The following is an 18073-nucleotide window of genomic DNA, read 5'->3' as shown; positions in this document are numbered from 1 at the left end:
TGGACGTATGTATATACATGTGTATGGGGGGGGGGTTGGGCCATTTCTTTCGTCTGTTTCCTTGCGCTACCTCGCAAACGCGGGAGACAGCGACAAAGTATAATAAATATATATATATATATATATATATATATATATATATATATATATATATATATATATATATATATAGGATGAAACTGTTGAACAAGGAGAGATCTGATTGTGTGCATAAAGTTATCGCGCGGCCATGTCGTATCGGGCAAAAGAAACAGACGAGGACCGAAAAGCAGATGGTGGCCGGTGTGTCATATTTCTCTAATTCTTATAATTGTTCAGCTACTAAGGAACAAAGTATCATATTGTAAGAATTATGTAAGGAATTAGCACGTAACATATCCCTTAGCATGTATCATGAGTATAGCTGTAGGTTGATTATAGAGATTAAATTGTGCGGGACATATCCTCATACATAGGAGTTTCCATATAGGATTAAGCCAAGTGCACAAGTTTACTATTTACGGTGCTCAAATACGAACATACAGTGATACAGTTTCAAATAATGTCACCGCGAAAATGTATCGAGTGTGGAAAAGTGACACAGTGAAGTGGAAGAGTGATAAAGTGACCTAATGAAGTAATTAAACCAGGGAAACTGAAATGATCGCCATGCGAAGCCAACGTGATTCCGGGTTGCGCAGTATACAGACGAGACTCAGAGTCAGTCTGTTAAATACCCCACTTCACTGGAGTCAGTTACCCAGCCCGGAGGGCATAGTATTCAACATCCACAAAATTATCCCGGTAAGCTGGCACCTCGATTTCTTACAGAAGGTGTCTTTATACAGAGTGCATGGCTCGCCCACTGTGAGGGTAAGTAGCCAATAATATGTCTACAAGAGGCACTGATAACTTCGATTCCAACAGAGCTGAAAGAATACTTCCCACGTATTCCCTGCGTGTCGTAGAAGGCGACTAAAAGGGGAGGGAGCGGGAGGCTGGAAATCCTCCCCTCTCGTTATTTGATTTTCCAAAAGATCAGAGAAGGGGGCCAAGTGAAGATAGTCCCTCAAAGGCTCAGTCCTCTGTTCTTAACGATAACTTGCTAATGCGGGAAATGGCGAATAGTATGGAAATATATATATATATATATATATATATATATATATATATATATATATATATATATATATATATATATATATATATTTGTATGTAGCATTTATGGATCTGGAGAAGGCATATGATAGAGTTGATAGAGATGCTCTGTGGAAGGTATTAAGAATATATGGTGTGGGAGGAAAGTTGTTAGAAGCAGTGAAAAGTTTTTATCGAGGATGTAAGGCATGTGTACGTGTAGGAAGAGAGGAAAGTGATTGGTTCTCAGTGAATGTAGGTTTGCGGCAGGGGTGTGTGATGTCTCCATGGTTGTTTAATTTGTTTATGGATGGGGTTGTTAGGGAGGTAAATGCAAGAGTTTTGGAAAGAGGGGCAAGTATGAAGTCTGTTGGGGATGAGAGAGCTTGGGAAGTGAGTCAGTTGTTGTTCGCTGATGATACAGCGCTGGTGGCTGATTCATGTGAGAAACTGCAGAAGCTGGTGACTGAGTTTGGTAAAGTGTGTGGAAGAAGAAAGTTAAGAGTAAATGTGAATAAGAGCAAGGTTATTAGGTACAGTAGGGTTGAGGGTCAAGTCAATTGGGAGGTGAGTTTGAATGGAGAAAAACTGGAGGAAGTGAAGTGTTTTAGATATCTGGGAGTGGATCTGTCAGCGGATGGAACCATGGAAGTGGAAGTGGATCATAGGGTGGGGGAGGGGGCGAAAATTTTGGGAGCCTTGAAAAATGTGTGGAAGTCGAGAACATTATCTCGGAAAGCAAAAATGGGTATGTTTGAAGGAATAGTGGTTCCAACAATGTTGTATGGTTGCGAGGCGTGGGCTATGGATAGAGTTGTGCGCAGGAGGATGGACGTGCTGGAAATGAGATGTTTGAGGAAAATGTGTGGTGTGAGGTGGTTTGATCGAGTAAGTAACGTAAGGGTAAGAGAGATGTGTGGAAATAAAAAGAGCGTGGTTGAGAGAGCAGAAGAGGGTGTTTTGAAATGGTTTGGGCACAGGGAGAGAATGAGTGAGGAAAGATTGACCAAGAGGATATATGTGTCGGAGGTGGAGGGAACGAGGAGAAGAGGGAGACCAAATTGGAGGTGGAAAGATGGAGTGAAAAAGATTTTGTGTGATCGGGGCCTGAACATGCAGGAGGGTGAAAGGAGGGCAAGGAATAGAGTGAATTGGAGCGATGTGGTATACAGGGGTTGACGTGCTGTCAGTGGATTGAGTCGGGGCATGTGAAGCGTCTGGGGTAAACCATGGAAAGCTGTGTAGGTATGTATATTTGCATGTGTGGACGTGTGTATGTACATGTGTATGGGGGGGGGGGGTTGGGCCATTTCTTTCGTCTGTTTCCTTGCGCTACCTCGCAAACGCGGGAGACAGCGACAAAGTATAAAAAAAAAAAAAATATATATATTCTTTATTCTTTTATTATACTTTGTCGCTGTCTCCCGCGTTAGCGAGATAGTGCAAAGAAACAGACGAAAGAATGGCCCAACCCACCCACACACACATGTATATACATAAACACCCACACACGCACATATACATACCTATACATTTCAACGTATACATACATATACATACACAGACATATACATACATACACATGTACATATACATGCTGCCTTCATCCATTCTGCCGCCACCCCGCCACACATGAAATGGCACCCCTTCCCCCCCCCCCCCCCCCCCCCCCCGCGAGAGGTAGCGCAAAGAAAAGACAACAAAGGCCACATTTGTTCACACTCAGTCTCTAGCTGCCATGTGTAATGCACCGAAACCACAGCTCCCTTTCCACATCCAGGCCCCACAAAACTTTCCATGGCTTACCCCAGACGCTTCAAATGCCCTGGTTCAATCCACTGACAGCACATCGACCCCGCTATACCACATTGTTCCAATTTAATCTATTCCTTGCACGCCTTTGACCCTCCTGTATCTCCAGGCCCCGATCGCTCAAAATCTTTTTCACTATCCTTCCACCTCCAATTTAGTGTCCCACTTCTCGTTCCCTTCACCTCTGACACATATATCCTCTTTGTCAATCTTTCCTCACCCATTCTCTCCATATGACCAAACCATTTCAATACACCCTTTTCTGCTCTCTCAACCACATTCTTTTTATTACCACACATCTTTCTTACCCTTTCATTACTTACTCGATCAAACCACTCACACCACATATTGTCCTCAAACATTTCATTTCCAACACATCCACCCTCCTCCGTACAACCCTATCTATAGCCCACGCCTCGCAACCATATAACATTGTTGGAACCAATATTCCTTCAAATATACCCATTTTTGCTTTCCGATAAAATGTTTTCGCCTTCCACACATTCTTCAACGCCCCCCCACCCCCCACCCTGTGACTCACATCCGCTTCCATGGTTCCATCAGCTGCCAAATCCACTCCCAGACTTGTAAAACATTTCAGTTCCTCCAAGTTCTCTCCATTCAAACTCACCTCCCAAATGACTTGTCCCTCAATCCCAGTGAACCTAATAACCTTGCTCTTATTCACATTTACTATCTATATATCGCTGGTTTCCCGCCACCTAATGGTCCCAACGCGAGCAGCAGCTCCTCTTTGTCTAGCTGTCATCTGAGGAAAGGGAATACTGTCTTGTCGAAGACTTTTCACACTACAGAAGCCCTGTATAAAGGATAATATGGTAATAATGATAATGATAATAAACAATATAATAAAAATCATTATTAGCTTTATTACTATTATTATTATTATCATTATCTATTATTATCATCATTATTATTATTATTATTATTATTATTATTATTATTATTATTATTATTATTATTATTATTATCATCATCATCATCATAGGAGTCCTTCTGTGATGCTTCTGCAGCTTTGTAGGCTGCGCTGTGCTCGAGAGAAGGTGACGGTGGGCCCGTGTGCCAAAAGGAAGTCCCTGACGACTCTGTACTGTTCATCATCTACTGACGAAGACAAAGCCTCGTCCAGGCCGCCTTCTGGCTCTCGGAGTGCAAACTGTAGGAGGTGTCCACTAGCACTATCCTCACTGTGTACAACATTCATATTAGTACGAACGATAGTGTCTGTATTAGTTATCATATGTTTATCGTTGGTGTTATCGGGTTCAACCATGTTTGAGATTACACCGCAAGTGAAAAATCCTCTCTGGTGAGGCTGTATCACTGGGAATACAGTTCTCGTCGGAGAACTGCTCACTCCATAAGAAGTCACATTCTCCTTCCACTTCAGGAGCTCTGGGAAGAGGATCTAGGGAACGTCAGGACTTTTTCTGAGAGACAAGTTGTGGATAACAACAGGACCCTAGTTAACGACAATGTATTTCCTAGGCTAACTGTTGATACAGAATAAATCTTTATCATTCGTCTCAAATACGTTTTGTTTTTCACCTAATCTGACCCACTCCTTTAAATATTTAAAAGATACGAGTCAGAATATAACCTTAATATAGGGACAAAGTGACGTCAATCTTAGTCACGTGACTTTCCTGAAAGCTGGTGGGCTGGCAACACTGCAACGTAACAATTGTGTGCTGCTGCTTCAGACTACTTTTGTGTTCTCCTTCGAGGCATTTAGCGTTGTACTCTCTATTGAATTCATTTCTGTTCACGTTTTTCAATATAATGAACAGCTGTATCGTTTATCGGATGTGCTAATCGACAAACTACGGATTCGAATTAGAGTTTTGGTCGTCTACCAAAAGACACGGAGAAGAGAGTTTGGCTGACAGCCGTCCATCGGAGAGATTCTGCTGAACCCTGGCCCAGGCAGTGACGTGAGAGTTTGAGGATTTGATTTCATCTAGGGTAAGTAGTTGCTTTGTTTAGTATTTTAGTTTCTAATTCAATCTATCAGTTCAAGTATTTATGAATCTGTTGTTTACCTTGGACCTTACTCATATGCACACAACAACGATATAGTCGTTACCTTAATCTTTTTTTTTTCCATACTCAAAGTTTGACATTTGCAACGCGGTTTAGAGATCGGCCTATTCAAACTGGGTGTTGGTGGGCTGGCAGTTCCACCTTCGTCCACCATGTCTAATGGCGATATTTTAAAGAGCAGAGCAACTTATGTAGAGATCACATACAAATATAAAAAAAGAAAAAAAGATCATTTAAAAACTAGCTTATACGTTCCAAGGGAGTTGAATGTTTTTCATCCTTCTCTGGTGAGCCTTCCGGATGTCTGAAGCCATCCCGTTATTTCATACAACTCTGCAGATTATGCCACATTTTCATACCCCTCTGCAGATTATGCCACATTTTCATACCCCTCTGCAGATTATGCCACACGTAACGTCATTGCTAACACTGAGAACTTTAATTTGTCCCCACATTAAGAACTTCAATTTGTCCCAGGCAATTATATGTCCCATACTAGCATTAACCAAATTATGTGAGAATAGTGAAAACACGAAAGCATAAAATAAAGTTGTTCATGACACAGTTACCCAGGTCAAACCCCGCCACATGAACACCCCCCCTTAATCACTCTCCCTTACAACGGTTACTGCCAGGCAAAATGTACAGTGGTTGGTCTGTACTGATTGTTGCTGGACGGCGGGACTCAGATGTGATTTAAATAACTTTGTTAAGTACTGGCAACTGAGGAGATGGATTGTCTGTACGAAACATGTCGTGCAACATGTATAGAACAATTACCTACTAAATAAAACTCCTACTTACGTGCGATTTCAACTTCATGTTATCATCACGGACAAGTGATTTCTTTTTTCCAAAAGAATGATCAGAGAAGGGGGCCAAGTGAGGATATTCCCTCTAAGGCTCAGTCCTGTTCTTAACGCTACCTCGTAACCGCGGAAAATGGCGAATATGAATATATATATATATATATATATATATATATATATATATATATATATATATATATATATATATATATATTATCCCTGGGGATAGGGGATTAAGAATACTTCCCACGTATTCCCTGCGTGTCGTATAAGGCGACTAAAAGGGGAGGGAGCCCAGTCCTCTGTTCTTAACGCTACCTCGCTAACGCGGGAAATGGCGAATAGTTTAAAAGAAATATATATATATATATATATATATATATATATATATATATATATATATATATATATATATATAGATATATATATCACGCACCCCTGTCGGTTTCCGGCAGGCGTGCGTGATGTTTCCATGGTTGTTTAATTTGTTTATGGATGGGGTTGTTAGGGAGGTGAATGCAAGACTTTTGGAAAGAGGGGCAAATATGCAGTCTGTCGTGGATGAGAGAGCTTGGGAAATGAGTCAGTTGTTGTTCGCTGGTGATACAGCGCGGGTGGTCGATTCGGGTGAGAAACTGCAGAAGCTGGTGACTGAATTTGGTAAAGTGTGTGAAAGAAGAAAACTGAGAGTAATGTGAATAAGAGCAAGGTTATTAGGTACAGTAAGGTTGAGGGACAAGTCAACTGGAAAGTAAGTTTGAAAGGAAAAAACTGGAGGAAGTGAAGTGTTTTAGATATCTGAGAGTGGATTTGGCAGCGGATGGAACCATGGAAGCGGATGTGAGTCACAATGGTGGGGGAGGGGGCGAAAGTTCTGGGAGCGTTGAAGAATGTGTGAAAGGCGAGAACATTTTCTCGGAAAGCAAAAATGGGTATATTTGAAGGAATATTGGTTCCAACTATGTTATATGGTTGCGAGGCGTGGGCTATAGATAGGGTTGTGCGGAAGAGGGTGGATGTGTTGGAAATGAGATGTTTGAGGACATTATGTGGTGTGAGGTGGTTTGATCGAGTAAGTAATGAAAGGGTAAGAACGATGTGTGGTAATAAAAAGAGTGTGGTTGAGAGAGCAGAAGAGGGTGTATTGAATGGTTTGGTCATATGGAGAGAATGAGTAAGGAAAGATTGACCAAGAGGATATATGTGTCAGAGGTGAAGGGAACGATGAGAAATGGGAGACCAAATTGGAGGTGGAAGGATAGTGAAAAAGATTTTGAGCGATCGGGGCCTAAACATGCAGGAGGATGAAAGGGGTGCAAGGAATAGAGTGAATTGGAACGATGTCGTATACCGGGTACTGATGTTTTATATATATATATATATATATATATATATATATATATATATATATATATATATATATATATATATATATATATATTACCCCTGGGGATAGGGGATTAAGAATACTTCCCACGTATTCCCTGCGTGTCGCAGAAGGCGACTAAAGGGGGAGGGAGCGGGGGGCTGGAAATCCTCCCCTCTCGTTTCTTTTTTTTTTTTTTTCCAAAAGAAGGAACAGAGGGGGCCAGGTGAGGATATTCCAAAAAAGGCCCAGTCCTCTGTTCTTAACGCTACCTCGCTAACGCGGGAAATGGCGAATAGTTTAAAAGAAAGAAAGATATATATATATATGTATATATATATATATATATATATATATATATATATATATATATATATATATATATATATATATATATATATATAACGGATTTTTATGTAGCATTCATGGATCTGGAGAAGGCATATGGCAGGGTTGATAGAGATGCTTTGTGGAAGGTTTTGGGAGTATATGGTGTGGGAGGTAAGTTATTAGAAGCAGTGAAAAGTTTTTACGAAGGATGTAAGGCATGTGTACGAGTAGGAAGAGAGGAAAGTGATTGGTTCTCAGTGAATGTAGGTTTGCGGCAGGGGTGCGTGATGTCTCCATGGTTGTTTGTTTTTGGATCGGGTGGTTAGGGAGGTGAATGCAAGAGTTTTGGAGAGAGGGGCAAGTATGCAGTCTGTTGTGGATGAAAGGGCTTGGGAAGTGAGTCACTTGTTGTTCCTTGATGATACAGCACTAGTTGCCGATTCGTGTGAGAAACTGCAGAGATTGGTGACGAGTTTGGTGAAATGTGTGAAAGAAGAAAATTGAGAGTAAATGTGAATAAGAGCAAGGTTATAGGTTCATTAGAGTTGAGTGACAAGTTAGTTGACATGCAAGTTTGAATGGAGAAAAACTGGAGGAAGTAAAGTGTTTTAGATATCTGGGAGTGGACTTGTAAGGGATGGACCCTTGGAAGCGGAAGTGAGTCACAGGGTGGAGAAGGGGGCGAAGGTTCTGGGAGAGTTGAAGAATTTGTGGAAGGCGAGAACATTGCCTCGGTGAGCAAAAATGGGTATAATTGAAGGAATAATGGTTCCGACAATGTTATATGGTTGCGAGGCATGGGCAATAGATAGAGGGTTGTGAGGAGTAGGGTGGATGTGTTGGAAATGAAATGTTTGAGGACAGCATGTGGTATGAGGTGGTTTGATCGACTAAGTCATGAAAGAGTAAGAGGGATGCGTGGTAATAAAAAGCGTGTGGTTGAGAGAGGAGAAGAGGGTGTGTTGAAATGGTTTAGACACATGGACAGAATGAGTGAGGAAAGATTGACAAAGAAGATATATGTGTCAGAGGAGGAAGGAACGATGAGAAGCGGAAGACCAGATTGGAGGCAGAAGGATGGAATGAAAAAGATTTTGAGCGATCGGGGCCTGATGATACAGGAGGGCGAAAGGCGTGCAAGGAATAGAGTGAATTGGAACGATGTCGTATACCGGGGTCGACGTGCTGTCTCCCCTCCCGTTATTTCTAATTTTCCAAAAGAAGGAACAGAGAAGTAGGCCAATTAAGGATATTCTCTCTAAGACTCAGTCTTCTGTTCTTAACGCTACTTCGCTAACGCAGGAAATAGCGAATATGTATGAAAAAAAGAAAAAAGAAAGTATATATATATATATATATATATATATATATATATATATATATATATATATATATATATATATACGAGTAAAGTGCATATGAACACGCACCTTCATAGAACATACAAATATCCAACAGCCAGGATCGAACCCAGGACCCCTGTGCCACAGGCGGGAATGCTAGCGCTTGGTTATGGGCCTGGCTTATAGGAAGTAACTATTCGAATGCTATGTACTCGGATACCCTTCGTCTCACGTTGGTGAGCAACGGGGTCTACACCGATTATTTCCCAACAGGCGCACGTAGCAGATAGCATTTTACCGAACCTAACTCTACAACGCGGAGGTATATGTGCACCTGTTGGGAAATAACCGGTATAGACCCCGTTGCTCACCAACGTGAGACGAAGGGTATTCGAGTACATAGTATTCGAGTAGTTTTTTCCTATTAGCCAGGCCCATAGCCCGGCGGTAGGATTCCCGCCTGTGGCACAGGGGTCCTGGGGTTCGATCCTGACTAATGGAGGTTTGTATGTTCTATGAAGGTGCGCGTTCATATGCACTTTATTCATATGATATATATATATATATATATATATATATATATATATATATATATATATATATATATATATATATATATATTTTGATTGGGGCCTCAGTTGCCCATGCAGTCTCAGCCAACATAAAAAAGATATCAGTCATAATGGACATAAACATCAAAATGGTTTGAAGTAACTCCTCAGCATCTCTTATATGGGTGCTGGGTAAAAGTGGGATTGATTACTGTGAGTCGACATTGAACGAACCAACAAAAATTCATATTGGAATGCCATTGACTTTCAGTACTTAATGCACTGAGAAGGGACCTCACCATGCCAAACGTTCATGACAGAACAGAGAAAAAAAAAAATAGCTTAAATGAACCGCAGAAAGAAAAGGAGCGTATATTAGTTGAGGTATACTGTACACAGTGAGAGGAAATGTAGGAATGAGATTGTGTCGAGGCTGATTGGATGTATGGTCGAGTATAAAGTTGATAATATGTGCGATTCCCCGCAGAAGGACGAGAATCCTTGTCCTCGCTAAGCAAAGGAAAAGGTGGATGTAGATCCCTGGTTCTTAAAAAGTGTAGGGCTCCACCATCGTAGGGGGTCGCTAGAAAATTCAAGGGGGGGGAGTGAGTAGCCAGAGAGAAAAGTTGAGTCGGGATAAAGAATTTCATCACTATTTTTGTAACATCAGCGACAGCAGTTTTAAATCTAACCTCGCCAGGAACCCCGTTTTCCGTGGAGGTTGAGGATGTTCCTTAAGTCATGAAGGAAGAATTTCTTGAACTGAAATTTAATTCTGTAGCAAAGGATGATTTGACTTATCTTGGTATAGAGAAGTTTTGGGTGAAATATCTTTCAACTTACCAGAAAATAAGCTTGTCAGTGCTAAAAGTCATTATCCTGTTTTCATTTACTTCCCTCGTTACGATGTGAAGTAGGTTTTTCAGTGTTCGTTAACATAAAAACAAAGCAAAATACAAACTAGATGTGGAGGGTGATCTCCGATGTTCCCTGAGCAACCAGACGACACTAAATATTACTAAACTAGTCAGTCAGAAGAGTCACCATCTTATTGATGAGTACTACCTACCCGGCCACCAAAGTCAACATATGTAATTTACCATTCGATTTGTGACGCTGATTCATGTAGTACCGGTGGCAAGTGTACGTTTGGTTTTATCGTACTTATATTCTTGTTTCCTAATGAATTTTCATTTGACTGCATTAGGATTATCAAATCTATAAGCAGAATATGCATAAAAATCATTACACTCGTACTAATTTACCCAGTAACTGTCTTAAATGTAAGAAAATTTTGGGTTTCAGTGTAATATTTAATTTCTGATTCCTATTGATTACTGCTGTGGAAATAAGAGTAATCTTTTATTCAATCGCAGTTACCATTTCTAGTTAATATTATAAGTTTCGTTGAAACAAGGTACATAAAGATGATAAACTAAAATATAGAAGCAGAAAAAATTTTTATTCATCCAAAAACTCAAACACTCAATTAAGCAATAAGTTTATTAGTATGAAGATTCACTTAACCCTGCTGAAGCAATTAAGTACTGTATACCGGTATAAAGATTACTTATTATAGTTTAATGAATATCCATGGGGATAGAGGAGAAAGAATACTTCCCACGCATTCCTCACGTGTCGTAGAAGGCGATTAAAGGGGACGGGAGCGGTGGGGCTAGAAACCCTCCCCTCCTTGTATTTTAACTTTCCAAAGAGGGAAACAGAAGAAGGAGTCACGCGGGGAGTGCTCATCCTCCTCGAAGGCTCAGATTGGGGTGTCTAAATGTGTGTGGATGGAACCAAGATGAGAAAAAAGGAGAGTTAGGTAGTACGTTTGAGGAAAGGAACCTGCATGTTCTGGCTCTGAGTGAAACAAAGCTCAAGGGTAAAGGGCAAGAGTGGTTTGGGAATGTCTTGGGAGTAAAGTCAGAGGTTGGCGAGAGGACAAGAGCAAGGGAAGGAGTAGCACTATTCCTGAAACAGGAGTGGTGGGAGTATGTGATAGTGTAAAAAAGTAAACTCTAGATTGATATGGGTAAAACTGAAAGTGGATGGAGAGAGATGGGTGATTATTGATGTATATGCACCTGGGCATGAGAAGAAAGATCATGAGAGGCAAGTGTTTTGGGAGCAGCTGAATGAGTGTGTTAGTAGTTTTGATGCACGAGACCGGGTTATAGTGATGGGTGATTTGAATGCAAAGGTGAGTAATGTGGCAGTTGAGGGAATAATTGGTGTACATGGGGTGTTCAGAGTTGTAAATGGAAATGGTGAGGAGCTTGTAGGTTTGTGCGCTGAAAAAGGACTGGTGATTGGGAATACCTGGTTTAAAAAGATAGATATACATAAGTATACGTATGTAAATGTAAATAGATATACATAAGTATACGTATGAATGTATGTGAGAAATACTGAGAAAAGCAAATGGATTTGTATGTAGCATTTATGGATCTGGAGAAGGCATATGATAGAGTTGATAGAGATGCTCTGTGGAAGGTATTAAGAATATATGGTGTGGGAGGCAAGTTGTTAGAAGCAGTGAAAAGTTTTTATCGAGGATGTAAGGCATGTGTACGTGTAGGAAGAGAGGAAAGTGATTGGTTCTCAGTGAATGTAGGTTTGCGGCAGGGGTGTGTGATGTCTCCATGGTTGTTTAATTTGTTATTGGATGGGGTTGTTAGGGAGGTGAATGCAAGAGTTTTGGAAAGAGGGGCAAGTATGAAGTCTGTTGGGAATGAGAGAGCTTGGGAAGTGAGTCAGTTGTTGTTCGCTGATGATACAGCGCTGGTGGCTGATTCATGTGAGAAACTGCAGAAGCTGGTGACTGAGTTTGGTAAAGTGTGTGAAAGAAGAAAGTTAAGAGTAAATGTGAATAAGAGCAAGGTTATTAGATACAGTAGGGTTGAGGGTCAAGTCAATTGGGAGGTGAGTTTGAATGGAGAAAAACTGGAGGAAGTGAAGTGTTTTAGATATCTGGGAGTGGATCTGGCAGCGGATGGAACCATGGAAGCGGAAGTGGATCATAGGGTGGGGGAGGGGGCGAAAATGCTGGGAGCCTTGAAGAATGTGTGGAAGTCGAGAACATTATCTCGGAAAGCAAAAATGGGTATGTTTGAAGGAATAGTGGTTCCAACAATGTTGTATGGTTGCGAGGCGTGGGCTATGGATAGAGTTGTGCGCAGGAGGATGGATGTGCTGGAAATGAGATGTTTGAGGAAAATATGTGGTGTGAGGTGGTTTGATCGAGTAAGTAACGTAAGGGTAAGAGAGATGTGTGGAAATAAAAAGAGCGTGGTTGAGAGAGCAGAAGAGGGTGTTTTGAAATGGTTCGGTCACATGGAGAGAATGAGTGAGGAAAGATTGACCAAGTGAATATATGTGTCGGAGGTGGAGGGAACGAGGAGAAGAGGGAGACCAAATTGGAGGTGGAAAGATGGAGTGAAAAAGATTTTGTGTGATCGGGGCCTGAACATGCAGGAGGGTGAAAGGAGGGCAAGGAATAGAGTGAATTGGAGCGATGTGGTATACCGGGGTTGACGTGCTGTCAGTGGATTGAATCAAGGCATGTGAAGCGTCTGGGGTAAACCATGGAAAGCTGTGTAGGTATGTATATTTGCGTGTGTGGACGTATGTATATACATGTGTATGGGGGTGGGTTGGGCCATTTCTTTCGTCTGTTTCCTTGCGCTACCTCGCAAACGCGGGAGACAGCGACAAAAAAAAAGGAAAAAAAAAACGTATGTAAATAGGAGAGATGGCCAGAGAGCGTTATTGGATTACGTGTTGATTGATAGGCGCGTGAAAGAGAGACTTTTGGATGTTAATGTGCTGAGAGGTGCAACTGGAGGGATGTCTGATCATTATCTTGTGGAGGCGAAGGTGAAGATTTGTAGAAGTTTTCAGTAAAGAAGAGAGAATGTTGGGGTAAAGAGAGTGGTGAGAGTAAATAAGCTTGGGAAGGAGACTTGTGTGAGGAAGTACCAGGAGAGACTAAGTGCAGAATGGAAAAAGGTGAGAACAAAGGACGTAAGGGGAGTGGGGAAGGAATGGGATGTATTTAGGGAATCAGTGATGGCTTGCGCAAAAGATGCTTGTGGCATGAGAAGCGTGGGAGGTGGGCAGATTAGAAAGGGTAGCGAGTAGTGGAATGAAGAAGTAAGATTGTTAGTGAAAGAGAAGAGAGAGCCATTTGGACGATTTTTGCGGGGAAGTAATGCAAATGAGTGGGAGATGTACAAAAGAAAGAGGCAGGAGGTCAAAAGAAAGGTGCAAGAGGTGAAAAAGAGGGCAAATGAGAGTTGGGGCTAATGGGGAGGTAATAACAAGTAGTGGTGATGTGAGAAGGAGATGGAGTGAGTATTTTGAAGGTTTGTTGAATGTGTTTGATGATAGAGTGGCAGATATAGGGTGTTTTGGTCGAGGTGGTGTGCAAAGTGAGAGGGTTAGGGAAAATGATTTGGTAAACAGAGAAGAGGTAGTAAAAACTTTGCGGAAGATGAAAGCCGGCAAGGCAGCAGGTTTGGATGGTATTGCAGTGGAATTTATTAAAAAAGGGGGCGACTGTGTTGTTGACTGGTTGGTAAGGTTATTTAATGTATGTATGACTCATGGTGAGGTGCCAGAGGATTGGCGGAATGTTTGCATAGTGCCATTGTACAAAGGCAAAGGGAATAAAGGTGAGTGCTTAAATTACAGAGGTATAAGTTTGTTGAGTATTTCTGGGAAATTATATGGGAGGGTATTGATTGAGGGTGAAGGCATGTACAGAGCATCAGATTGGGGAAGAGTAGTGTGGTTTCAGAAGTGGTAGAGGATGTGTGGATCAGATGTTTGCTTTGAAGAATGTATGTGAGAAAATCTTAGAAAAGCAAATGGATTTGTATGTAGCATTTATGGATCTGGAGAAGGCATATGATAGAGTTGATAGAGATGCTCTGTGGAAGGTATTAAGAATATATTGTGTGGGAGGCAAGTTGTTAGAAGCAGTGAAAAGTTTTTATCGAGGATTTAAGGCATGTGTACGAGTAGGAAGAGAGGAAAGTGATTGGTTCTCAGTGAATGTCGTTTTGCGGCAGGGGTGCATGATGTCTCCATGATTGTTTAATTTGTTTATGGATGGGGTTGTTAGGGAGGTGAGTGCAAGAGTTTTGTAGAGAGGGGCAAGTATGCAGTCTGTTATGGATGAGAGAGCTTGGGAAGTGAGTCAGTTGTTGTTCGCTGATGATACAGCGCTGGTGGCTGATTCGGGTGAGAAACTGCAGAAGCTGGTGACTGAGTTTGGTAAAGTGTGTGAAAGAAGAAAGTTAAATGTGAATAAGAGCAAGGTTATTAGGAACAGTAGGGTTGAGGGACAAGTCAATTGGGAGGTAAGTTTGAATGGAGAAAAACTGGAGGAAGTAAAGTGTTTTAAATATCTGGGAGTGGATTTGGCAGCGGATGGAACCATGGAAGCGGAAGTGAGTCATAGGGTAGGGGGAGGGGGCTAAAGTTCTGGGAGCGTTGAAAAATGTGTAGAAGGCGAGAACGCTATCTCAGAAAGTAAAACTGGGTATGTTTGAAGGAATAGTGGTTCCGACAATGTTATATGGTTGCGAGGCATGGGCTATAGATAGTGTCGTACGGAGGAGGATGGATGTGTTGGAAATGAGATGTTTGAGGACAGTATGTGGTGTAAGGTGGTTTGATCGAGTAAGTAATGAAATGGTAAGAGAGATGTGTGGTAATAAAAAGAGCGTGGTTGAGAGAGCAGAAGAGGGTGTTTTGAAATGGTTTGGTCACATGGAGAGAATGAGTGAGGAAAGATTGACAAAGGATATATGTGTCAGAGGTGAAGGGAATGAGGAGAAGTGTGAGACCAAATTGGAGGCGGAAAGATGGAGTGAAAAAGATTTTGAGGGTGAAAGGCGTGCAAGTAATAGAGTGAATTGGAACTATTTGGTATACCGGGGTCAACGTGCTGTCAATGGATTGAACCAGCGTATGTGAAGCGTCTGGGGTAACCATGGAAAGCTCTGTGGGGCCTGCATGTGGAAAGGGAGCTGTGGTTTCGGTGCATTATACATGACATCATATATATATATATATATATATATATATATATATATATATATATATATATATATATATATATATATATATATATATATATCTGGGAGTGGATCTGGCAGCGGATGGAACCATGGAAGCGGAAGTGGATCATAGGGTGGGGGAGGGGGCGAAAATCCTGGGAGCCTTGAAGAATGTGTGGAAGTCGAGAACATTATCTCGGAAAGCAAAAATGGGTATGTTTGAAGGAATAGTGGTTCCAACAATGTTGTATGGTTGCGAGGCGTGGGCTATGGATAGAGTTGTGCGCAGGAGGATGGATGTGCTGGAAATGAGATGTTTGAGGACAATGTGTGATGTGAGGTGGTTTGATCGAGTAAGTAACGTAAGGGTAAGAGAGATGTGTGGAATTAAAAAGAGCGTGGTTGAGAGAGCAGAAGAGGGTGTTTTGAAATGGTTTGGGCACATGGAGAGAATGAGTGAGGAAAGATTGACCAAGAGGATATATGTGTTGGAGGTGGAGGGAACGAGAAGTGGGAGACCAAATTGGAGGTGGAAAGATGGAGTGAAAAAGATTTTGTGTGATCGGGGCCTGAACATGTAGGAGGGTGAAAGGAAGGCAAGGAATAGAGTGAATTGGATCGATGTGTTATACCGGGGTTGACGTGCTGTCAGTGGATTGAATCAGGGCATGTGAAGCGTCTGGGGTAAACCATGGAAAGCTGTGTAGGTATGTATATTTGCGTGTGTGGACGTATGTATATACATGTGTATGGGGGTGGGTTGGGCCATTTCTTTCGTCTGTTTCCTTGCGCTACCTCGCAAACGCGGGAGACAGCGACAAAGCAGAAAAAAAAAAAAAAAAAATATATATATATATATATATATATATATATATATATATATATATATATATATATATATATATATATGTAAACGTTGAGATGTATAGGTGTGTATATGCACGTGTGTGGACGTGTATGTATATACATGTGTATGTGGGTGGGTTGGGCCATTCTTTCGTCTGTTTCCTTGCGCTACCTTGCTAACGCGGGAGACAGCGGCAAAGTATAATAAATGAATATAATTTAATGAAACTTGAAAGGGTAGAGGGGGAGCGGTATCCGAGACTGTCCTGGACGGAGGGGGAGGTAGGGGAGCAGACCACAAACTTTAAGAACCACTGACCCAGATAATAAGAAAAAGACTGTGAGTGTTACAGGATGTCCTTGGTCATGGAACAACAAAAAAATTGATGATACGATAGAGATAAAGGAGACACACACTGCCTGTGATGGATGAATAGAGGATGGAAGGATAGATGAGACACACTGTCTGTGATGGTTCAGTACAGGATGGATGGATAGAAGAGACACACTAACGGTTCAGTAAAGGATGGAGGAAGGTTAGATGAGACACTCTGTGATGGTTCAGTAGAGGATGGAAGAAGGATAGATGAGACGTTCTTTGATGGCTCAATAAAGAATAGAGGAAGGATAGATGAGATACACACTCTGTGATGGTTCAGCAAAGGATGGAGGAAGGATAGATGAAACACTTTCTGTGATGGTTCAGTAGAGGATGGAGGAAGGATAGATGAGACATTCTGTGATGGCTCAGTAGAGAATAGAGGAAGGATAGATGAAAAACACACTCTGAGATGGTTCAGCAAAGGATGGAGGAAGGATAGATGAGACACTTTCTGTGATGGTTCAGTAGAGGATGGAGGAAGGATAGATGAGACACACACTGTCTGTAATGGTTCAGTAGAGAATGGAGGAAGGATAGATGAGACACACTCTGTGATGGTTCAGCAAAGGATGGAGGAAGGATAGATGAGACACACACTCTGTGATGGTTCAGCAAAAGATGAGGAAGGATAGATGAGACACACTTTTTGTGATGGTTCCATAGAGGATGGAGGAAGGATAGATGAGACACACTTTCTGTGATGGTTCAGTAGAGGATGTAGGAAGGATAGATGAGACACACCATCTGTGATGGTTCAGTAGAGGATGGAGGAAGGATAGATGAGACACACCGTCTGTGATGGTTCAGTAGAGGATGGAGGAAGGATAGATGAGACACACTGTGATGATTCAGCAAAGGATGGAGGAAGGATAGATAAGACACACTTCCTGTGATGGTTCAGTAGAGGATGGAGAAAGGATAGATAAGACATACCTTTTTGAGATGGTTCAGTAGAGGATGGAGGAAGGATAGATGAGACACACTGTCTGTGATGGTTCAGCAAAGGTGGAGGAAGGATAGATGAGACACTTTCTATGATGGTCCAGTAGAGGATGGAGGAGGGATAGATGAGACACACTGTCTGTGATGGTTCAGTAGAGGATGGAGGAAGGATAGATGAGACACACTGTGATGTTTCAGCAAAGGATGGAGGAAGGATAGATAAGACACACTTCCTGTGATGGTTCAGTTGAGGATGGAGAATGGATAGATAAGACACGTACTTTTTGTGATGGTTCAGTAGAGGATGGAGGAAGGATAGATGAGACACACTGTCTGTGATGGTTCAGCAGAGGATGGAGGAAGATACAACACATTTTCTGTGACGGTTCAGTATAGGATAGAGGAAGGATAGATGAGCCACTCACTTTCTGTGATGGTTAAATG

At 41.7% G+C, this 18073-nt stretch overlaps 2 long non-coding RNA genes across 2 annotated transcripts in view; both read left to right on the top strand.

The window, feature by feature from the left end:
- Positions 1-666: 666 nt before the first annotated feature.
- LOC139750692 (uncharacterized) lies at positions 667-4474 on the top strand. Its single transcript, XR_011713197.1, has 2 exons — positions 667-783; positions 3938-4474. It is a non-coding gene; the product is annotated as an uncharacterized lncRNA (long non-coding RNA).
- Positions 4475-4620: 146 nt separating this feature from the next.
- LOC139750948 (uncharacterized) overlaps positions 4621-18073 on the top strand; it is an 89442-nt gene continuing 75989 nt past the window's right edge. The window contains exon 1 of the long non-coding RNA XR_011713255.1: positions 4621-4914. This is a non-coding gene — a long non-coding RNA (uncharacterized lncRNA). The remainder of the gene's footprint in view (positions 4915-18073) is intronic.

This window comes from Panulirus ornatus, chromosome 10 (genome assembly GCF_036320965.1).
Source record: "Panulirus ornatus isolate Po-2019 chromosome 10, ASM3632096v1, whole genome shotgun sequence".
Classification (NCBI taxonomy): domain Eukaryota; kingdom Metazoa; phylum Arthropoda; class Malacostraca; order Decapoda; family Palinuridae; genus Panulirus; species Panulirus ornatus.
Note: the sequence above shows the minus strand (reverse complement) of the source record. Positions and strands in the feature narration are given on the sequence as shown.